This window comes from Pinus tabuliformis, chromosome 3_2 (assembly GCF_031772625.1).
Source record: "Pinus tabuliformis cultivar Carrire ecotype Pingquan chromosome 3_2, CPIR1, whole genome shotgun sequence".
NCBI lineage: Eukaryota > Viridiplantae > Streptophyta > Pinopsida > Pinales > Pinaceae > Pinus > Pinus tabuliformis.
Window position 1 is genome coordinate 566,062,166 of NC_142302.1, and position 20,079 is coordinate 566,082,244.

Below are 20,079 nucleotides of genomic sequence, written 5' to 3' on the forward strand. Positions count from 1 at the left end.
GTTTGAAATGTTATATTTTAAAATAGTTAAATATATTTATTTTTAAATATGTGTTATGATAATTTGCATTGACAATTTAAAAAGCTCCTCCTTGCTTCGAGATCATAATCTCTACTAATAGGGTCAACCACGTGAAGGTGTAAACTTAAATTCCCCAAAAACTTTGCATTGTTGATATGGGCTCTTTTACATATCAACATGGAGAGATGATTTAATATATTGATTTAATATGTTAAACCCTTAAAGATGTTAATGGATATTTTTTTTAAACATATTAATTTATCAACATTAATGAAAATAAATTATGATAAAATTTTGCATTAATCACATTATTATTGGTGTGGTAGTAATATTTACTAAAAAATAGTTACTAATTATGATTTTTTTTTAATCTTAAAATATTATGTGATCAAAAAATTTATGTTTTGTTTCAAATGTTGGAATTAACTTATTAACCTTTAAATGGCAAATGAAAATACAATTAAAAAAAAAAAAAAAAATACAAATCTCATTATAATTAAAACTCAATATAATAAATAAACATTAAAATATTATACAATAAAAATATAAGGCTTAATTAAATCTATATAAAATACACACATACAATTTTATAATAAAATTCATGGCTAATACAAATCAACATAAGAAACATAAGCATTCATTGACAAAACATTCTGTAAACATGCTTAATCAATTTCAAATAAGAAAAGATACAATATACAGTTTCAAATGCAATGGAATATAAAATTTAAACACATAGATTCACAAACAATGAGAAAACTACCTACACATACAAACATTTGACAAAAACAGTTTGAAACATGTATATGCAATTTCAAACAACACCTAGAATACAAATTTAAATAAGAAAATATACAATTTTTAACTTTTAAATATCAAACACAAAATACAAATTCAAATAGAAAAACACATAATATACAATTCCAAATAAGGAAATACACATTACACAATTTCATGTCAATACAAAAACAAACACTCAAACATGCCATTACAACATTAAATAAGCAAACCCAAAATATAAAACCTACTACACAATATTTACGCTATAAAATTAATTGCAATCACAATTCTATACAACAAACACACTATCACCATTTCAAGTCACCTCTAATACAAATATTCATAAATAAGAATTCACTCACATACACACACACACACACATATCTAATTTCAAATAAAGAAACATACAAAGTACATGTTGAGATAAACAAACATGCAATATAAAAATTCAACTAAACACACAACATAGAATTTGAAGTCAATAAAAGAAAAGTAAACGCATAATATACAAATTAAAATCTACATTATACATAAACATTCAAATTCATAATTCAGTACAACAAACACATGATTAAAATTTCAAATTACATACAAATATTCATAAATAAACATTCATACAATCATTCATGTATATATGCAATTTCAATAAAATAAACATATAAAATACAAGTTCAAATAAGCAAACACACAATATACATACAGAAGAAAATAATCATTGTCAAAACCGCTCATATATAAGCAATTTCAAACAAGCAAACACACAATTCAAATAAACAAACTGTCAAAACCACTCACATATACATGCAATTCAACTAAACACAATTTTACACAATTTCAAATGAACAAAAAAAGATGGTACAAAATTTGAATTCAAAATATCAACACAAATACACATTTTGAAAACCACAACCATATATATACAAATTCAAATATGTAAATATGTATCCTACCATTCAGAATTTAACCAATGTAACAAGCTAAATTATATGTGTATAATCTTATCTAATTATATAAATATATAAACTAATACAATATAAAAAGCTTTAAAAGGCAATGAAAACTGAATAGAAAAGGGCAAAAAAAAAAATTCCAATATGAAGGGCTTGTTAATTAGAAAGGCTTGTTAATTAGAAAGATATTTAGTGTTTTTCAATGCACTGTGGAAGATTTTATAATGTGTATTTGTGTAAAAGCTTTTAAACTTTTTTAAATGTAAGTGTGTTTTGGCTTAAATGCAATTGTGATAAGTGTTATAATATGAATGGATGATCATTGAATTGTAACATGACATGCTTCAAATATAAATGCTATAAAATAAATGTATCTTAAAAAATTGTTCTGTGATGCATATGAGTTTAAAGAAAATCAATCAACACAAACAAGAAATACTACACTAGTCAAAGAAGAATGGGGCCCCATCCTCCTTGAGCACTTGGAAGGGGTATTTTTAACCTCTTCCATAAAAAGTAACCTTATTAATAATTGTGTGCATAATTTTCTTACAATATTTGAGAAGAGAATAATATATAACTATATCAATATTTACTTTGGCCAAAACCCTTTCTGCAAAACTAGAAGGTAAAGTCCTTTATGTAAATAAATCTGCATGCAAAACCACATAAATATTAGAAAAACTAGAAGGTGAAGTCCTTAGTGTAAATAAATCTGCATGCAATACCACATAAGTATTAGAGAAAAATGTATATTTTTAACGAGATATATAAAAAATTATCAGTTTATTTTTTCATATAAAAGTAATAATCATTTATATGGCATATATAAATAATGAAAACAAAATTATCAATTTCTTTTTTATATAAAAATAATAATAATAATTTATATCGCATATATAGATAATGAAAACAAAATTATCAATTCTTTTTTATATAAGTAATAATAATTTATATCGCATATACGAAATAAACATACATTAAACTTACATTCCTTCGCACTTTTCGTAAATGTATTTGCTATAACCGTGATTTATGAGTCATTCCTAGAAACAACCATGCAATAATTTTCACGTCATAAATAAATAAACAAATATTGTTATTAATGAAATAATCCAAAAAATAATAAACATAATTTGAATAAAATATATATTATGAATTACGATTATATGTAATGATATAATTAATTTGAATTTTAAAATGTATGAGAGGCTTTTCTAGCAGCTATGTGAAAAATATAAAACAACAAAATTTTAAAATGTATGAGAGGTTTTCTAGCAGCTGTGTCAAAAATATAAAACAACAGATGTGAAAAATATAAAACAACAGATCTAGAGGGCCATTATGTGGCTTAAACTATCCTGGGAAAAAACAGTAGGAATGATAGAGGGACTAGCTAATACTAGACCAGACTTGGAGGGGGGCATTGAATCCCCAAAGAAGGGGAAGGTTGTAATGTAACTGATTCCAGGGGATTGAAGCTAAAAAGGGCTATACATATATAACAGAGAATTCCCAATTGATGCGAAAGAGCTGAGCTGGATTGGATTATTATTAATGTAAAAGTTGAATAAACCAGTGATGATAAGAAAAAAAGAGTAACTCACAGAACATAGCTATATGTATGTATTATTAAGTTTAATAAACGTGTCAAAAGAAAGGAAGGCTAACCGCAAGATGATAGAAGTGGGAAGTTGGTTCCATTAATGAGTTTGAGTAGTTAAGCTGAATCTGAATCGAGAGACATGCTTACAAAGGTGGATAGAAATGATATGGTTAAAATTATGGAGGAGGAAACAAAGCATTAAATGAAAAATTCATTGGTATGGTGGACACATCCATGGCTCGTAAAGGAGGAAAAAGAGCATTAAATTCATACCGGGTAATATAACTAAAGAGGAAATAGAGCCTTAAATGAAAAATTCATTCCATTTAATAGAGGTGGTATGGTGGACACATCTGAGGAGGAAACAGAGGCTTAAATCCATGGCTCATAAAATTATTGAATAGGAAATAGAGCCTTAAATCCATGTCTAATACACTCGGCAAAAGGGTACAATTATTGAGGATAAGATCCTTAAATCCATGCATGTGCACTCGACATAAGGGTAAAATTATTGAGGAAAATAAAGCCTTAAATCCGTGGCTGATGCTTAAAACAATACACAACTAACAAGTTATACCAAAATGGGAAAAAACAACAACCAAACCACAGGTTAAAGGAGCAAAGAACACAAGACACGACCATGGGCCAAACTAATAAATAAAAAGAGGTGTTATACAGGGAAATTACAAACTAATCAAATCCAAATAATACAGAGCCAGTGATGCTTGAATTCCTAGGGGAAAAGATACACTGTTCAAGCTAGAGCGTAAGACATGCGTGCAACGGCTAATTGAAGCAATGAAAAAAAAATAGGATTTATTGAGGAGGAAGTACAGCCTTAAATTCAAAATAAAAATGGCTAAAGCGCCTAGTTTAAACTAATAAAAAAGACACAAATACCTGGAATTGGGATTTCATTCGATTTTGTTTCTTTAGCTAGATAGACTAGGCTTGGAACAACAACCACTTATTTTCTTCTTTCATTTATTTCCCTGCAACACCAGCCCTTCATTTTTACAATGCACCCAACAGAAACACAAGGTTATGAAATGGAATTAGCTCTCGCAAAGGTGAACATAATAGACACTGAAATGAAATTAAATAGAATTGAATTAAACCTAGAGTTGCATTCCGGACTACTGTCGGAAGCAGCTCGCATGTGTATATAAATATCAAGTTATACGCCCCCGGCATACCGAATATTCTGACGACTCCACTCGCTAACTGCACGCCAGTGAAGAATCCCATGTGACCAGTGTTGGATCGAGATTCGAACCCTAAACATTGAGTACCGTCGACATAAAGCTTCCCAACAGACAAGCCAGTCCGCTCAACAGCATGGTGGAGACGAGCATCGCCCTTCTTCCGAATTTGTCGAGCATAGCTGCCATGAGGGCGTAGGTAGGTATTTCTGTGATTGCATTGAGGAAAACACACACATATAAATTAGTACTCAGATTTACCATGTTCAGGCTTAATCCATAATACCCTGCACCACATACGAATCATAATACCCTACACCACATACAAATCAGATGAACCCTATTAAAACCATCCTCATACACGTCACGGGCGACTTGAATACGTCCACGAGGCTTCCCGATGGTTCCTCAGGCTCTGCAGGAGTGTGCTCGTCCCCGTCCAATGCCAACGATACTCCCGCCGACAGAGATTTCTGTTCTTGGCCGCAATCGATCTCATGACTTTCATGGCATCTTCCAGCCCGCCCTTGACGAGGTACCATCGGGGGGACTCTGATACAAATGGCAGAATGAAAAGGCAATACAAGGCCGAAGGAATCGAAGCGACTATGTACAGATATCTCTAGCTACCAGAAAAGTAGGAGAGAGCTGGAAGCAGAGCTATGCCGAGGGAAAAGAAATACAAAGTCAACATGCGAATTCGTCCTCTCTTACACGGCCCGACAGGTTCAGTTGCCAAAACGAAGGACGATAGTCGAACGCCGCCAATGCTAATTCCCTTCAATAAACGGAGAATCAAATAAACCCAGAAATTGGGCGAGAAGGCCGTCAAGAAACTGAGGATGGTGTTGCAAATACAGACCAAACTCAGCACTCCCTTCCCTCCCAGCAAAGAATCCGACAATTTCCCAAATATCCCTACACCCGCATCAGTAAATAAACATCAAGATCCAATAACTGTAAATTCTTAAAGATCTAGCGGCAGCAAAATGCATATGAAGCTTCAGAGGTAAAATTATCAAAATTACCGATCAAGCACCCGATGAAAAACGCGGACTGCAGAACCCCAACTTTATATTTCTGATCACAAACGAGACCCATTCAGAAATCATTGAAACTCCGCTCCCTCCGTCCCAGCCCCATGACGCCCGATCCATGGAACACACAGATCCCGTGGAACTACAGGATTCGAACCCATGCTTCATGGAAAGGAAATCGTCAAAGGGTTTCTCTATGTTGCAGTGCCAGTTGGGCTCATAGTCTGCAAAAATCATGACCATTGTATGAAAGACCTCCAGAGTCCATGCGAGACTGTAGAGCACAAAATGCTTGAGCTGCCATCGTCTGAATTCTCCCGTCCATTTTTGAATTGAGAGTTCATTATTTATTGGCTTTTTAAATTTCAATTCTTACTTTTCACCTTTTTGGAAAAGGATGGGTTGATGCTTTTGGTTTTTTTAAATTTCTATTCTTGTGCTTTCTATTTTTGAAAAAAGATGTCAAGTATATGTTTTTGCTGTCAGGTTCATGCTTTTTCCATCCACGTTGGGCCAATTCTTTTCTTGTGAGGTTCATTTTGTTGCCATGCTTTTTCCGAAGGGAAATATCAAACACACATCTTGTCAACACGGCTTCAATTTATATTTTTTATTTATTTATTTGCACTTTATAATTGAGTGTTCATTTAATTTTTATTTTAAAATTTTATTTATTTTTGGGATGTTTGTAGTAGTGTGTTGAAAGGCTTTAGGATTGAAGAGTTTGATGGATATATTATGTTATTTGTTTTTTATTTTATTTAATACTTGTTATATGAAATTTATTGTATATTAATATTATTTTTTATTTAAAATTGCAAAGCAATATGTATTTAGGGTAAGTGTCTTGACAAATTTGTAAAAACCAATTTTAATAAGTTTTAAAAAGGGCAAGTGGAAAATTGTGTGCGTGCGAATCTTTACAATGAGGAGTGTCCTCCTTGATATATAAGAATATGGGAATTAGTGTAGCCATATAAATGAAATGGCTAGCAAACTCAAATGAACATCAAAACACTCACCTCTCGATATATTTCACAGAGCCAAGCCAAAAAAAATCATGAACATCTCAAAACTGATAATTAAATTTGTATTTAAAACTCATACTTAATTTGTGTTTTTCATAAAAAATTTCTATTTATTACTGGAGTAGGATTCTTGTCCATTTTACTTTTCTAGGAAATAAACTTACTAAGGGCTTTTAGAAATGTAACTGAATATTGTTTATCAACCCTAATGTAGTTGGATTTGAGATCAAATTACATACAGATATTTGTAAATAAACATTCATACAACCATTCACGTATATATGCAGTTTCAATAAAATAAACATACAAAATACAAGTTTAAATAAGCAAACACAGAATATACAATTTCGTGTCCAAATACAAAAGAAAATAATCATTGTCAAAACCACTCATATATAAGCAATTTCAAACGAGCAAACACACACTTCAACTAAACACACCGTCAAAACAAGTGAAATATACATATAATTCAAGTAAACACAAGCTTACACAATTTGAATTCAAAATATCAAACATAAATACATAAAACATTTGCAAAACCACAAACATATATATACAAATTCAAATAATGTTACATGCAATTCAAGTAAACACAAGCTTAGACAATTTTAATTCAAAATATCAAACATAAATACATAAAACATTTGCAAAATCACAAACATATATATACAAATTCAAATAATGTTATCACTCTCAATATTTAGAGTTATCATATTTCTAGTGAATTAATTAATTCCCTAACACTTTCTAGAAAATGGATTCACAAATATCTACTCATTAGCAACTAATGATACAAAAAAACCTAACCTCAACAAAATAAATAAAAATTGGTATGATATAGTCAAACAATATTCGCAGTAAAGAAATTCAGAAAGGTAAGAGATACCTTTTTCCTTCTCTATCCCTAGAACTGTAAATAAACTTCATTTCGAATACCAAGTTTGAAGGTTAATAAAAAAAGGGTGTGACAATCTAAAAAAGTTCCAAAATATATTAAGTTCACGAAGACTAACTCAAATATATTTTACTAAAATCTAGTACTCCTCTGGGTTGTTTGAAACACAATGAAAATTAAAAGTGGTACCATAAGTAACGCATACCTAGATATCTGTTTTTCTTAGTTTTGAATTTTCCATCATGCATAGCCAAAGTGCTGAATATGTAACCATTTCTAGTATTGCGAAATTTTCATGAAAACTAAGTTAAGTATTTTGTGGTGAAAATTTCTACTCTTCAGGCCAATAAAAATTAAAATAAGTACCATAATGTAAGACATGCTAAGGTGATTTTTTTTATTACTTTTGTGGCAATTTCAAACAACTAAAAATTAAAATAAGTAGCATAATGTAAGACATACTAAGGTGGATCTTATTTGTTAGTTTTCACTTGTTTTGAATTTCCCATTGAGCATAGATGAAGGGCTAAGCACGAAATATAATTTCTTCTATTTCAAAGAACAAAATATTTTGCTCTTGTTTTGAAAAAAGAGCATATCTTCTGAGGAAAACCACACAATAATAAAAAAGAACCTAAAAGAAGAAAAGAAAGAATGCATCTAAAGATGCTAACAACTAATTGTGAAAACACCACAAAAAGATATGCTCTTGTTGAGACAACAAGGAAGAACATTTTATCATAATGCAACACATTACTCATTTTATCATAATGCTTCGATGCAACACATTAACTCATTTAATCATAATGCTTCAATGCAACACATTAACTCATTTTATGAGTTAATAAACCAATGATAGATAAATAAAAAGTAACTCACATAGTATTACGTATTGAAATTGATTTTAGAGGATTGGAGTGAAAGATCGCTATATATAACGGAGAATCCCAATTGACGCGAAAGAGCTGAGTTGATTTCGATTATTTTTAATTTAAAATTGAATAAACCAATGATAGATAAATAAAGAGCAACTCACACAGTAGTACGTATTATTAATTTGAAAACCTATATTACATATATAACTGAGAATTGCGAGTTGACGCGAAAGAGCTGAGCATGATTGGATTATTATTAATTTAAAAGTTGAAGAAGCCGGTGATTCACTGATAAGAAAGAGTCACAGCCTCTGCCTTATATCCATGGAAGATGCACAAGACGGCACAAGGATAATAGATATTATTAAGAAGGAAACAGAGGCCTAAATCATGCACACGGCACGAGGGAAATAGAAATTACCGAGGAGGAAATAAAGGCTTAGCACACATCAAAAGGAAAATAGAAATTACTACGGAGGAAATGGAAGCTTATATCCATGGCTGATGCACAAGGGTAATAGAAATTATTGTGGATGAAAGAGAGGTTTAAATCCATGGCTGATGTAGAAGAATAAAATTATTGAGGAAGAAACAGAGGCTTAAATCCATGGTCGATGCACTATTGGTTAAACTAATAAAAAAAAAAATAAATCCATGGTCGATGCACTATTGGTTAAACTAATAAAAAAAAAAGTTATAGAAGAAAACCACAAACTAAACTAATACACAAAACATTAAACCCAAATACAAAGCTGTGGGAAGTCATTAAAAACCTAGTCCCAATGGTGCTTGAATTCGTAAGTGATAAATTGGTTAATCTAAAGCCAAAGACGTGTACACAGGGGATTGGCGCAAGGAAGTAAATATTAAATGTAATAAAAATTATTGAGGAGGAGGAAGCAGAGCCTTAAAAATTGCTAAAGCACCATGTTTAAACATGGCCATCTCTACATACGTGAAATTGGGATTCCATTTCTTTAGCGAGGTACGCTTTGAACAGTAGCAATGTCAACTACCTCTTTCATTCATTTCCCTGCAACGTCAGCCCGTCCTTCATTCTAATAGCACCAAACATTTTACAAGGCAATGAAATGGAATTAGTTCAGCAAACTAGAGTAGAGATGAACATAAATACTTAAATTAAATAAAATTTGATTCATACCATTTCTGAGAGAATACAAGGCCGAAGGAATCAAAGCGACTATCTCCAGCCGCCAGAAAAGTAGGAGAGAGCTGGAAGCAGAGCTATGCCGAGGGAAAAGAAATACAAAGTCGACATGCCAAGACGACAGCCCAACGCCGCCAGTGCTAATTCCCGTCAATAAAAGGAGAATCAAATAAACCCAGAAATTGGGCGAGAATGTCGTCAAGAAACCGAAGATGGCGTTGCAAACCAACCACTCCTTCCCTCCCAGCGAAGAATCAGACAATTGCCCAAATATCCCTGCACCGGCATCAGTAAATAAACATCAAGATCCAATAACAGTAACCAAGCAAATTCTTAACAATTAGTTGAAATTCTTAATGATCTAGCGGCAGCAAAGTGCATATAAAGCTTCGGAGGTAAAATTATCAAAATTACCGATCAAACACGCGATGAAAAACACGGACTGCAGAAGCCCAACTTTATATTTCTGATCACAAACGAGACCCATTCAGAAACCGTCGAAACTCCGCTCCCTCCGTCCATGGAACACACAGATCCCGTGGAACTGCAGGATTCGAACCCGTGCTTCATGGAAAGGAAATCGTCAAAGGTTTCTCTATGTTGCAGTGCCGGTTGGGCTCATAGTATGCAAAGATCATGACCATCGTCTGAAAGGCCTCGAGAGTCCATTGTAGAGCACAAAATGCTTGAGCTGCCATCGTCCGAATTCTCCCGTCCATTTTTGAATTGAGAGTTCATTATTTTTAGGTTCTTTTAAATTTCAATTCTGGCTTTTCTCTTTTTGGAAAAGGATGGGTTGATGTTTTTTTTTTTTTTTAATTTCTATTTTTGTGCTTTTTATTTTTGAAAAAAGATGCCACGTAAATGTTTTTGTTTCCATTCTTGTGCTTTCTATTTTTGAAAAAAGATGCCACCTAAATGTTTTTGCTGCCACGTTCATGCGGGAAATATCAAACGCAGATATTTATTACATTCAGATTTATTTATTTACCTTTTCTATTTACTTTTTTATTCCGGGTAAACAGTAAATCATTTTAAAATACACATTAACTCTAATATAATTATCTATAATTTAAATTTTTATCCACAAATTTAAGTATCAAGAAAATATAACAGAAAATACCTCATGGATAACCATGCCGAATTCTTAATTCTTATTGCAAAATGACGTCAGTTTCATTATTACTTCATATTTATCTTCACTTTCTATCCCACACTCTCAAAACTAAAACCACAAGCTAGTAAAATAAATCAAAATATAAAACAAATGAAGAAAAAGACACTTGGCAAGCATAGCCATACTTGACACACAAGAAAAGAAAAAACTAAACAAAAAGATACTCAGATCTGAAAACCCAAAAATCTCCTCGACGCTGCTGACCGCTCATTGTCATGCCTGTTCATGCAATCATACATACAACCACTCCTATTCCACACATGTCCGGCCGCTCAGCGCGTGTCAAAGATCAAATATACAGGCGCTCCTGTAAGTAGCTGCATATCACAAAATTGATTTCTTAAGTTTTTCAAATCCGCTTGAAACCGTTAGGCTTTTAGCTTTTCGATTTTGTTGTGGTTAAAAGGTTAGTAATTTTTATTTTTAGTAAGATTCACCTGCTAACGATCTCCTTCTTAGTATATTTTTTATTTTTAGAAAGGATCGCCGTGTTCTTTATTCTATGGCCGCTTTTTTTCGTAGTTTTTTTCTGTGGTGGCCACGTCGGCATGTGGATAACTGGCCATTAGCCTATAATGATTACGTCATAAGTCGTTAGTTACAGCTTAACTGACACGCGTTCGTGAGAATCCCATGGGTCTGAAGTAATCGATTCCGGTAGTCGGAAAAACGAAACTAGGTTTGAAGTAAATCGATTCCAGTGGTCCTCACTCCTGCCCGTTGGGGGGTGTAAATGGCATCATAACCCATATAAACGGCAATTTTTAAAGCCCATGCACTAAGCCAATTATTGGCACCTTTACATATGAAAGATATTATCCGAAGCACCGGTGGTTCACTGTCATTAATACAGGTAGTGCGTTTCGCTTCAAAGTAATTAATGCTGTCAGTGTGCTTCGATGTCGTAAATACGGGGTGGATTTGAAATATGCATTTATGCGATATTCATTTGAATTTTGAAAACACCCGCCCTAACTCTAGCTAATTGAATTTCAAATTTGAGAATGGTTGAATCAGTTTCATCCACGGAGTTTGAGGTTTGTTACGATGCCGCCATCGGATAAATCACAACCTATATGCTATATACTTTGGTTTATTTTGAATTTTTTCTCTTCCTCCAAATGTTGAGTTGGTTTGGCTTTTATGTAAGTATATAGATATGCCATGGCAGGGCCGATATGGATTCCTCTGTACACAGGATGAAATTAAATATAATGGTAGATTACAGATTGAACGATTTTGGTAAATTCTTTGTTATTTGTTATTGAGTTCTTGACATTACCACTCAGGTCTTCATTCCAATCTGTAAGTTAACTACAATGCAACTTGAAATTGTAACCTTTTCAGGTTGGTATTTTGGTAAATTCTTTGTTATTTGTTATTGGGTTCTTTATCATTCGGGTAAAATTTCAGAGACACTGTCTCCAACGGAAAATTTCAAAGGTCTTTCTTAATGGATATTACCTACAGACACTTCTTGCAATTCAATAGTCAAGAGTCGCGATTCCTTGCACTCGTCATTCAGCATCAGCTTACGGGAGTTGGAGCAAACCACACAGAACCTTGGACGCACCTGAAACTGTTGTTATAATAGCAATAAGTGCACTCGCTGTGTGAAATAATATGATGTTCAAACCATGAAACTCAACCTTGCGATGCACATGCAATGAGAAATATGCATATGTTGCATCGCAATGAGAAATATGCATATGTTCAAATATGTATACACAATATGTATCTACATGTTCATTCAGATGGTTTCTCAACATTTCTTTGAAATATTATTGATTTCCATTTACTAATTCTCTCCTAAATTGACTTGGATGTCACCATTGAATTACCAAATGGGTCCCAGTGCAGCCGTTCGTTCTTCTTCAGCGGCTTGCATGCAATTCCCCGCATTACAGTTCAACGAACTTTAAAACATGAACATTTTTAAGTGCGTGCCGATAACTATGGAGACGACAAATACTATGCCAGAAATACAGCATGGGTTTTCAATAACCGTAATATATACGAGACGGGAAGTCTTGACTTACTGGAAATAATAGGATTGGTTTTATTTAGGGGAATGCTTTTAACAACAAAATCAAAGATATGAGTTTACCTGATTTTTTATTAAAAATTATATTTATTGACAAAAGATTATAAAATTTAACTTCGACGATCATTCATGGTTGTATTGTGTACTCATTCATGGTTATATCGTTGAACTGAATTAATTTAGGTTAAATTGTATTGGTTTGTGATTTTATATATAGGATTAAAATTTTATATTAATATAAATTATATGATTTTTTTTATAGATAAGGTTGAGAGTACTTGAAATGGTTAGGAGTGGGATATTATTTGGGTAATTTGTAAATCAATGACAATGTTATTTGAAATTATAACTCTTTTAAGGTTACTATTCTTATAAGATAGAATGTTCTCAAGTTTGTAGTGATAAATTACATCAAAAGTACATGGATAAATTATGTACAAACATTTTATTAATTCCTATATTTTCTTATAACTTTATGGATGGATCAGATTTTGGCTTATTTTTCATCTAAGTTTGGGTTGATTATAAAAATAGTTATTTATTTTTTCAATTAATTATGAAACTACTAAAGCATTATTCATCCTCCAACATCTTTGTTAATCACCTCCATCTACCCTCCTTAGTGGACTCATAGTAATGTTACCTTTTTATGTTTTGTTTTCACCTTGACAAATAAAATTTCTATGTGAACTCGTTTATATGTGATCTGGATTAATAATTTATTATCTATTACTACACCTAATTAGACAAACAAACTAAAATGATGATTATATATCTCAAATATCAATATGCCGCTTTTTTTTTCTTTAGCTTCACTTAAAGTTGGTAATTAGAATTTTGTTTCTCATTTAATAAAATTAACAATTATCCATATTATTAAAAAATGTGAATAAAATTATTTAAGTGAAAAATTTTACAATTTCCATTTTAATATGGATAAAATTTACAATTTCAATTCATTTTTTTTCTTATAAAATTTTACAAATGTTTAATCAATTATTTAATTTAACAATTTAAAGTAATATGGAAGAGTTTAAAGTGAGTGAAAAAGTTTAATAAATATACTTTTAGGTAGTCACTCCAATATCTCAAATTAACAAGCCTTACTATATAGATTTACTCATAATATTTTAATAAACTAGAATACATATTTATCTTTAAATATGATATATAAAACATTTAATCATTACAATGATAATAAATAAATTATACTTTTAAAATAAAACCATTAAAAAAATTGAAAAAAGGATGGAACTACAGATCCTTAAAGGGAAGGAGATGGAGTCCTAGCGCCAGCTTGAAAAAGGTTAGGGTTTCTGTAGAGAAACATATACCTCACTTCCTGCATATTCATTTTGCCTCTGCTACCGACACTATGGTGGTTACCATAATGCGACCATGCACTCCATAATGGCCTAGTAAGTTTCCTCAAACCCATGACTTCCTTACTCTTTTACTAACTTACCTGCCTATTACCCTACCTAGGTTTGATACGATAGTTTCAGAGGTAGCTCGGGAAGGTTTTTCTCGGAAAAACCATGGAATTGGATATTTTCGACTATTCGAAGGATCCATTGCCAGGTGTCAACATCTGACCAACTCCGCCTTCAACCTCGGAAGGAATGCTCCCCTACTGTTTCAATCTAACGAACACCGTTGCAGGCCTTTCCTTGATCTCTGGGCCCTCCATTTCAATGTTGACCTTCTCTGAGCCCCCTATAGTATGGCGATACCCTCTTCCCCTCCCGAGTCTCCCTCCACACTTAACTTTGCGATTGACTGTATTAGCCCTAAACCTATATCTGATACCTCGCATTACCCTCCTCCCACTCTGTCTGCAAGTTCCCTAAACCCTCCCCTTGGAAACCCCTCGAACACAACACAAGGGCCTCCTCTGGCATCTAATTCAACTCTTCCACCATCCTGCTCCTACGCTATAGGTCCCCACTCTCAGACTCTTTTCCCACGGGCTCACACCAAAACCCTGGAAACCCTCCTTCAAACCCAACTCTATGTAAGGAACGACTAGACTCCTTTGAAGCTATTACAAGGCTGAGCAAAAATCTCAAGTGCTTCAAATCCAAAGTTGAAGACTTCATTATTAGGGTTGGGGAAGATATCCAGTGGGGTGATTGCATGGACATGGCAGACCGTGTTCTGGTTGGGAGGATCCAAGGAAAAAATCACACAGTGGCTCGTTTGAAGCTTTAGACATCAAAGGTATGGGGCAACACTTGGCCTATTTTCTTTTTGTTCAAATGTTTGGTAGAGGTTGGTTTGCTCTTTGGTTCGCTAGAGACGAGCACACGAATTGGGTCCTGTCCCCCTTCTAACATTTTGAACAGGCTCCCGTCCTTCTGTGCCGCTAGAACCCTCTGTTTGACCTGGAAAGAGAATAGATAGGAGTCAGGCCAATCTGGGTTCAGCTTCCTGGATTGCCCCTCTAATTTGGGTCGTAGGACATTTTTGGCACATAGGAAATACCTCGGGCACTTACCTTGAGCACGATAAATCATACCTATCTATTGGAATGATGGCATATGCCAGGGTTTTGGTACATCTAGATACGATGGGGGGTCTTCAGGAACATATTATATTACAGTGGAGAACTTTCTCTCGGCATCAGATTCTTTACTATGAGGGGGTTCCATTCCGTTGCAAAAGGTGCCATAAGGTGGCACATATTTTAAAGGATTTCCCTCTGAATGGTAAGGAGAGAGCTGGAGACAAGGATAATGCCACTCCGCACAAGAGCTCACATGATCAAGGAAACCCCCCCTCGGTTGAAGAGGTAGTGAATCACATGGTACAAGCTGCTGCAGAGAAAGTACCATCAAAGGAAGCCAGGAAGAAGTGTGGGAAAGTAGCATATGGGCCCCCTTCACCTCCTCTAACCAGAGCAAGGGAAGCTGTCGAGGCTGCATTCTCCGCAGGTATGTCAGAATCTTCTTCCTCCTCTTCTTTTACCACTGTTTCCTCTTATTGCATTGCATAAAATATATTACAGGCCTATGTTCCTTGCTCTATAACCCCCACTACTCTGGCATGCCACCTTAAACCCCCTTCCCCCACCTTCTCATGCACTCCACCTTCTTTTCCTGAGGACCCCCTAGCCATCCCCACCATTCTTGATCACAGAACTCCATCTTCCAGATACCCGCTTTGATCCCAGACTCGATCTCAGGCCCCTGATTCATTGGGAATTGGTCTGATTACCTCCCTCCACCCAAAAGCAACCTCGAGGCTGACCTTTTTTCTTATTGAAAGCCATCCTACAAGCTGGGGAAGAGATAACATCTAGTAGACAACATTCCATTGATTGGGCTCTTAGAGTAGTGAATACCCTTGAGCGCCCCCCCACCCCATGAAGATGCTATCCTTCAACTTTTGAGGGTTGGCTAGCCCTGGGAAAAAATTAGCCCACGTTCTTGAATCTTGGCTTCTTTTGTGGACTTTTCGCTCTTTATATGCAAATGGACACTCGAGGGGATTGGCACTAGGGATAAACTCCAACTCCATTAGAATCTGTAACATATGGGGAAGCACTGGGAACATCAGGGTGGACATCTACTCACTTGAACTTGAATCAGAGATCAATATCATTAACATTTATGGACCCTATCATAATATGGAAGAATAGTAGAACCGACTACTAAACACACAAATTATTCAGCGGGACAAGCTCATTCTAGGGGGAGACCTAAATTTTTCCATTAGTTTTGCGGAATCATGGGGGAAGAATGCTCAAAGGGACACTCTCTTGGAGTTCTTTGAGAACATACTAGAGGATCATAACCTTATCGATATCCCTTCAACCAAATTTCAACCTACTTGGAGGAACAACGGAACCGGAGATGACAACCTTCCTAGGAGGCTTGATTGGTTCCTCATAAAGGAGCACCTAATGAAAATAAGTCATAGAATTAGACAGTGGGTCGATTTTGGGGGCATATTTGATCATAGACTAATATACTTGGAAATAAGTGGAGGAATGAACAAACCTAGAGTCCCCCCTTCAAATTTAACTTTGCCTGGATACGAGATGTTGACTACACCAAGTTAGTCACTAAATTTTGGAAGGCCAATCCCCTAGAGTCTAGAGGGAGCATCATAGAAGGGTTTGCTCATAACCTGAGAGAATTGAAGAAACTATCCGAAATATGGGTGCAAAAGAAGTGAACATTGGAGGACCTTATCCTCAAGGCTACTGAAGAAGAGATAGAGGTCTTCGAGAATGAACATGGAGGGATCTACTCCTCCCTAGAACATAAGAACAAGATTACATCCCTACTTGCCAAGAGGAGTCAGATAGTAAAGGATTGAGAAGAAAGTTGGCACCTAAGAAGCAAAGCTATATGGCTTACGGAGGGGCATGATAATACAAAATTCTACCAAAAATTTGCGAACGGGTGCAAGGCTATCAATACAATTCGACAGCTAGCAAATGAGTAGGGAGAAACAGTGAATACCTTTCCGAGATTAGCTTCTCTAGCTACATCTCACTTCAAGCATATTTTCAAGGCTTCGAACTGCAGGATTCGAACCCGTGGAACTGCAGGATTCGAACCCGTGGAACTGCAGGATTCGAACCCGTGCTTCATGGAAAGGAAATCGTCAAAGGGTTTCTCTATGTTGCAGTGCCAGTTGGGCTAATAGTCTGCAAAGATCATGACCATCGTCTGAAAGGCCTAGAGAGTCCATTGTAGAGCACAAAATGCTTGAGCTGCCATCGTCCGAATTCTCCCGTCCATTTTTGAATTGAGAGTTCATTATTTTTTGGTTCTTTTAAATTTCAATTCTGGATTTTCTCCTTTTTGGAAAAGGATGGGTTGATGCTTTTTCTTTTTTTAAATTTCTAATCTTGTGCTTTCTATTTTTGAAAAAAGATGCCACGTAAATGTTTTTGTTTCCATTCTTGTGCTTTCTATTTTTGAAAAATGATGCCACCTAAATGTTTTTGCTGCCAGGTTCATGCGGGAAATATCAAATGCACATCTTTTCCGCTTCAATTTATATTTTGTTTTTATTTATTTGAAGTTTATAATTCAGTGTTCATTTAATTTTTTTTGGGAGGTTTGTAGTAGGGTGTTGAAAGGCTTTAGGATCAAAGAGTTTGATGGATATATTATGTTATTTGTTTTTTATTTTATTTAATACTTGTTATATGAAATTTATTGGATATTAATATTATTTTTTATTTCAAATTGCAAAGCAATATGTATTTAGGGTAAGTGTCTTGACAAATTTGCAAAACCGATTTTAATAAGTTTTAAAAAGGGCAAGTTGAAAATTGTGTGCGTGCGAATCTTTAAAATGAGGAGTGTCCTCCTTGATATATAAGAATATAGGAATTAGTGTAGCCATATAAATGAAATGGCTAGCAAACTCAAATGAACATCAAAACACTCACCTCTCGATATATTTCACATAGCCAAGCCAAAAAAAAAGAATCATGAACATCACAAAGCTCGTAATTAAATTTATATTTAAAACTCATAATTAATTTGTGTCTTCCATAAAGTTTTTCTATTTATTACTGAAGTAGGATTCTTGTCCATTTTACTTTTCTAAGAAATAAACTTACTAAGATCTTTTAGAAACGTAACTGAATATTGTTTATCAACCCTAATGTAGTTGGATTTTAGATCTAACGACATATGAGGGACATATGGGGGGTTGGGTGGATGGGAATTTTTTAAACCAATTTGTGTCAACTCAACCCTAATGTAGTTGGATTTGAGATCTAACAGCATATGAGGGGCTTGCGTGGATGGGAATCTTTTAAACCAATTTGTGTCAACAACAAGTCAGATATATATTTCTAGGAATTATTATTTAGTATTTACATTTCTTCTATTCTTCCATTGTTATAGTTAGCCCACTGAAAAAACATTTTTTTATGCTTAATTTTCTAACGAGATGTAGCACTGTAGAAGACTTGAACAATTTTTTGCATGCGAGCTTTCCCTCTTTTGCATGGCTACTATTCTCAACGTCCCATTTTGATATGGCTTCTTGAAACTTATGTTTTTTTTCATACCCACATTTTAATTTGATCTTAGGTATGTTCTCAATAATTTTATCAAAGTATGCATTTCACCATGAACATTACACGTGCTTAAATTAAAATCATATTGAATTAAGTTTATTGCATGTTCCTATTTATTATTCATGCAAACTAGTTTGGTACTCAATGGTCGTTGTAGACATTGATGTTCAACCTTTAAACCCGGTATTCAAAATGCAATTTATTTATAGTTCTAGGGATAAAGAAGGAAATGGCATCTCTTACTTTTCTCAATTTCTTCATTGCCACTATTGTGATTATATCACACACACACACACACACACACACACACACATATATATATATATATATTTGACTATATCATACCATTTTTTTTAGGTTAGTTTTGTTCTGTATCATTAGTTGCTAACAAGTAGATATTTGTGAAGACATTTTCTAGAAATAGTTAGGGAATTAATTAATTCACTGGAAATACTATAACTCTAAATGTAGAGAGTTATAACATTATTGACTATGTGAAAGTTAAGATTCAACAGTAAAATTTGTTAGAAAGCAATTGCAGCCTCGATGGGCTTTAATTCTTGTGCTTTCTATTTTTGAAAAAAGATGTCACGTATATGTTTTTGCTGCCAGGTTCATGCTTTTTCCATCCACGTTGGCCAATTCTTTTGTTGTGAGGTTCATTTTGTTGCCATGCTTTTTCCGAAGGGAAATATCAAACACACATCTTGTCAACACGGATTCAATTTATATTTTTTATTTATTTATTTATTTATTTTCAGTTCGATGGGCTTTAATTCTTGTGTTTTCTATTTTTGAAAAAAGATGTCACGTATATGTTTTTGCTGCTAGGTTCACGCTTTTTCCATCCACGTTGGGCCAATTCTTTTGTTGTGAGGTTCATTTTGTTGCCATGCTTTTTCCGAAGGGAAATATCAAACACACATCTTGTCAACACGGCTTCAATTTATATTTTTTTTTATTTATTTATTTATTTGCAGTTTATAATTCAGTGTTCATTTAATTTTTATTTTAAAATTTTATTTATTTTTGGGATGTTTGTAGTAGGGTGTTGAAAGGCTTTAGGATTGAAGAGTTTGATGGATATATTATGTTATTTGTTTTTTATTTTATTTAATATTTGTTATATGAAATTTATTGTATATTAATATTATTTTTTATTTAAAATTGCAAAGCAATATGTATTTAGGGTAAGTGTCTTGACAAATTTGTAAAAACTGATTTTAATAAGTTTTAAAAAGGGCAAG

General features: G+C 33.8%; 1 pseudogene; it reads right to left on the bottom strand.

Annotated features, from left to right (window-relative positions):
* Positions 1-4,371: 4,371 nt before the first annotated feature.
* LOC149181767 (organic cation/carnitine transporter 4-like) lies at positions 4,372-10,281 on the bottom strand (annotated as a pseudogene).
* Positions 10,282-20,079: the final 9,798 nt, after the last annotated feature.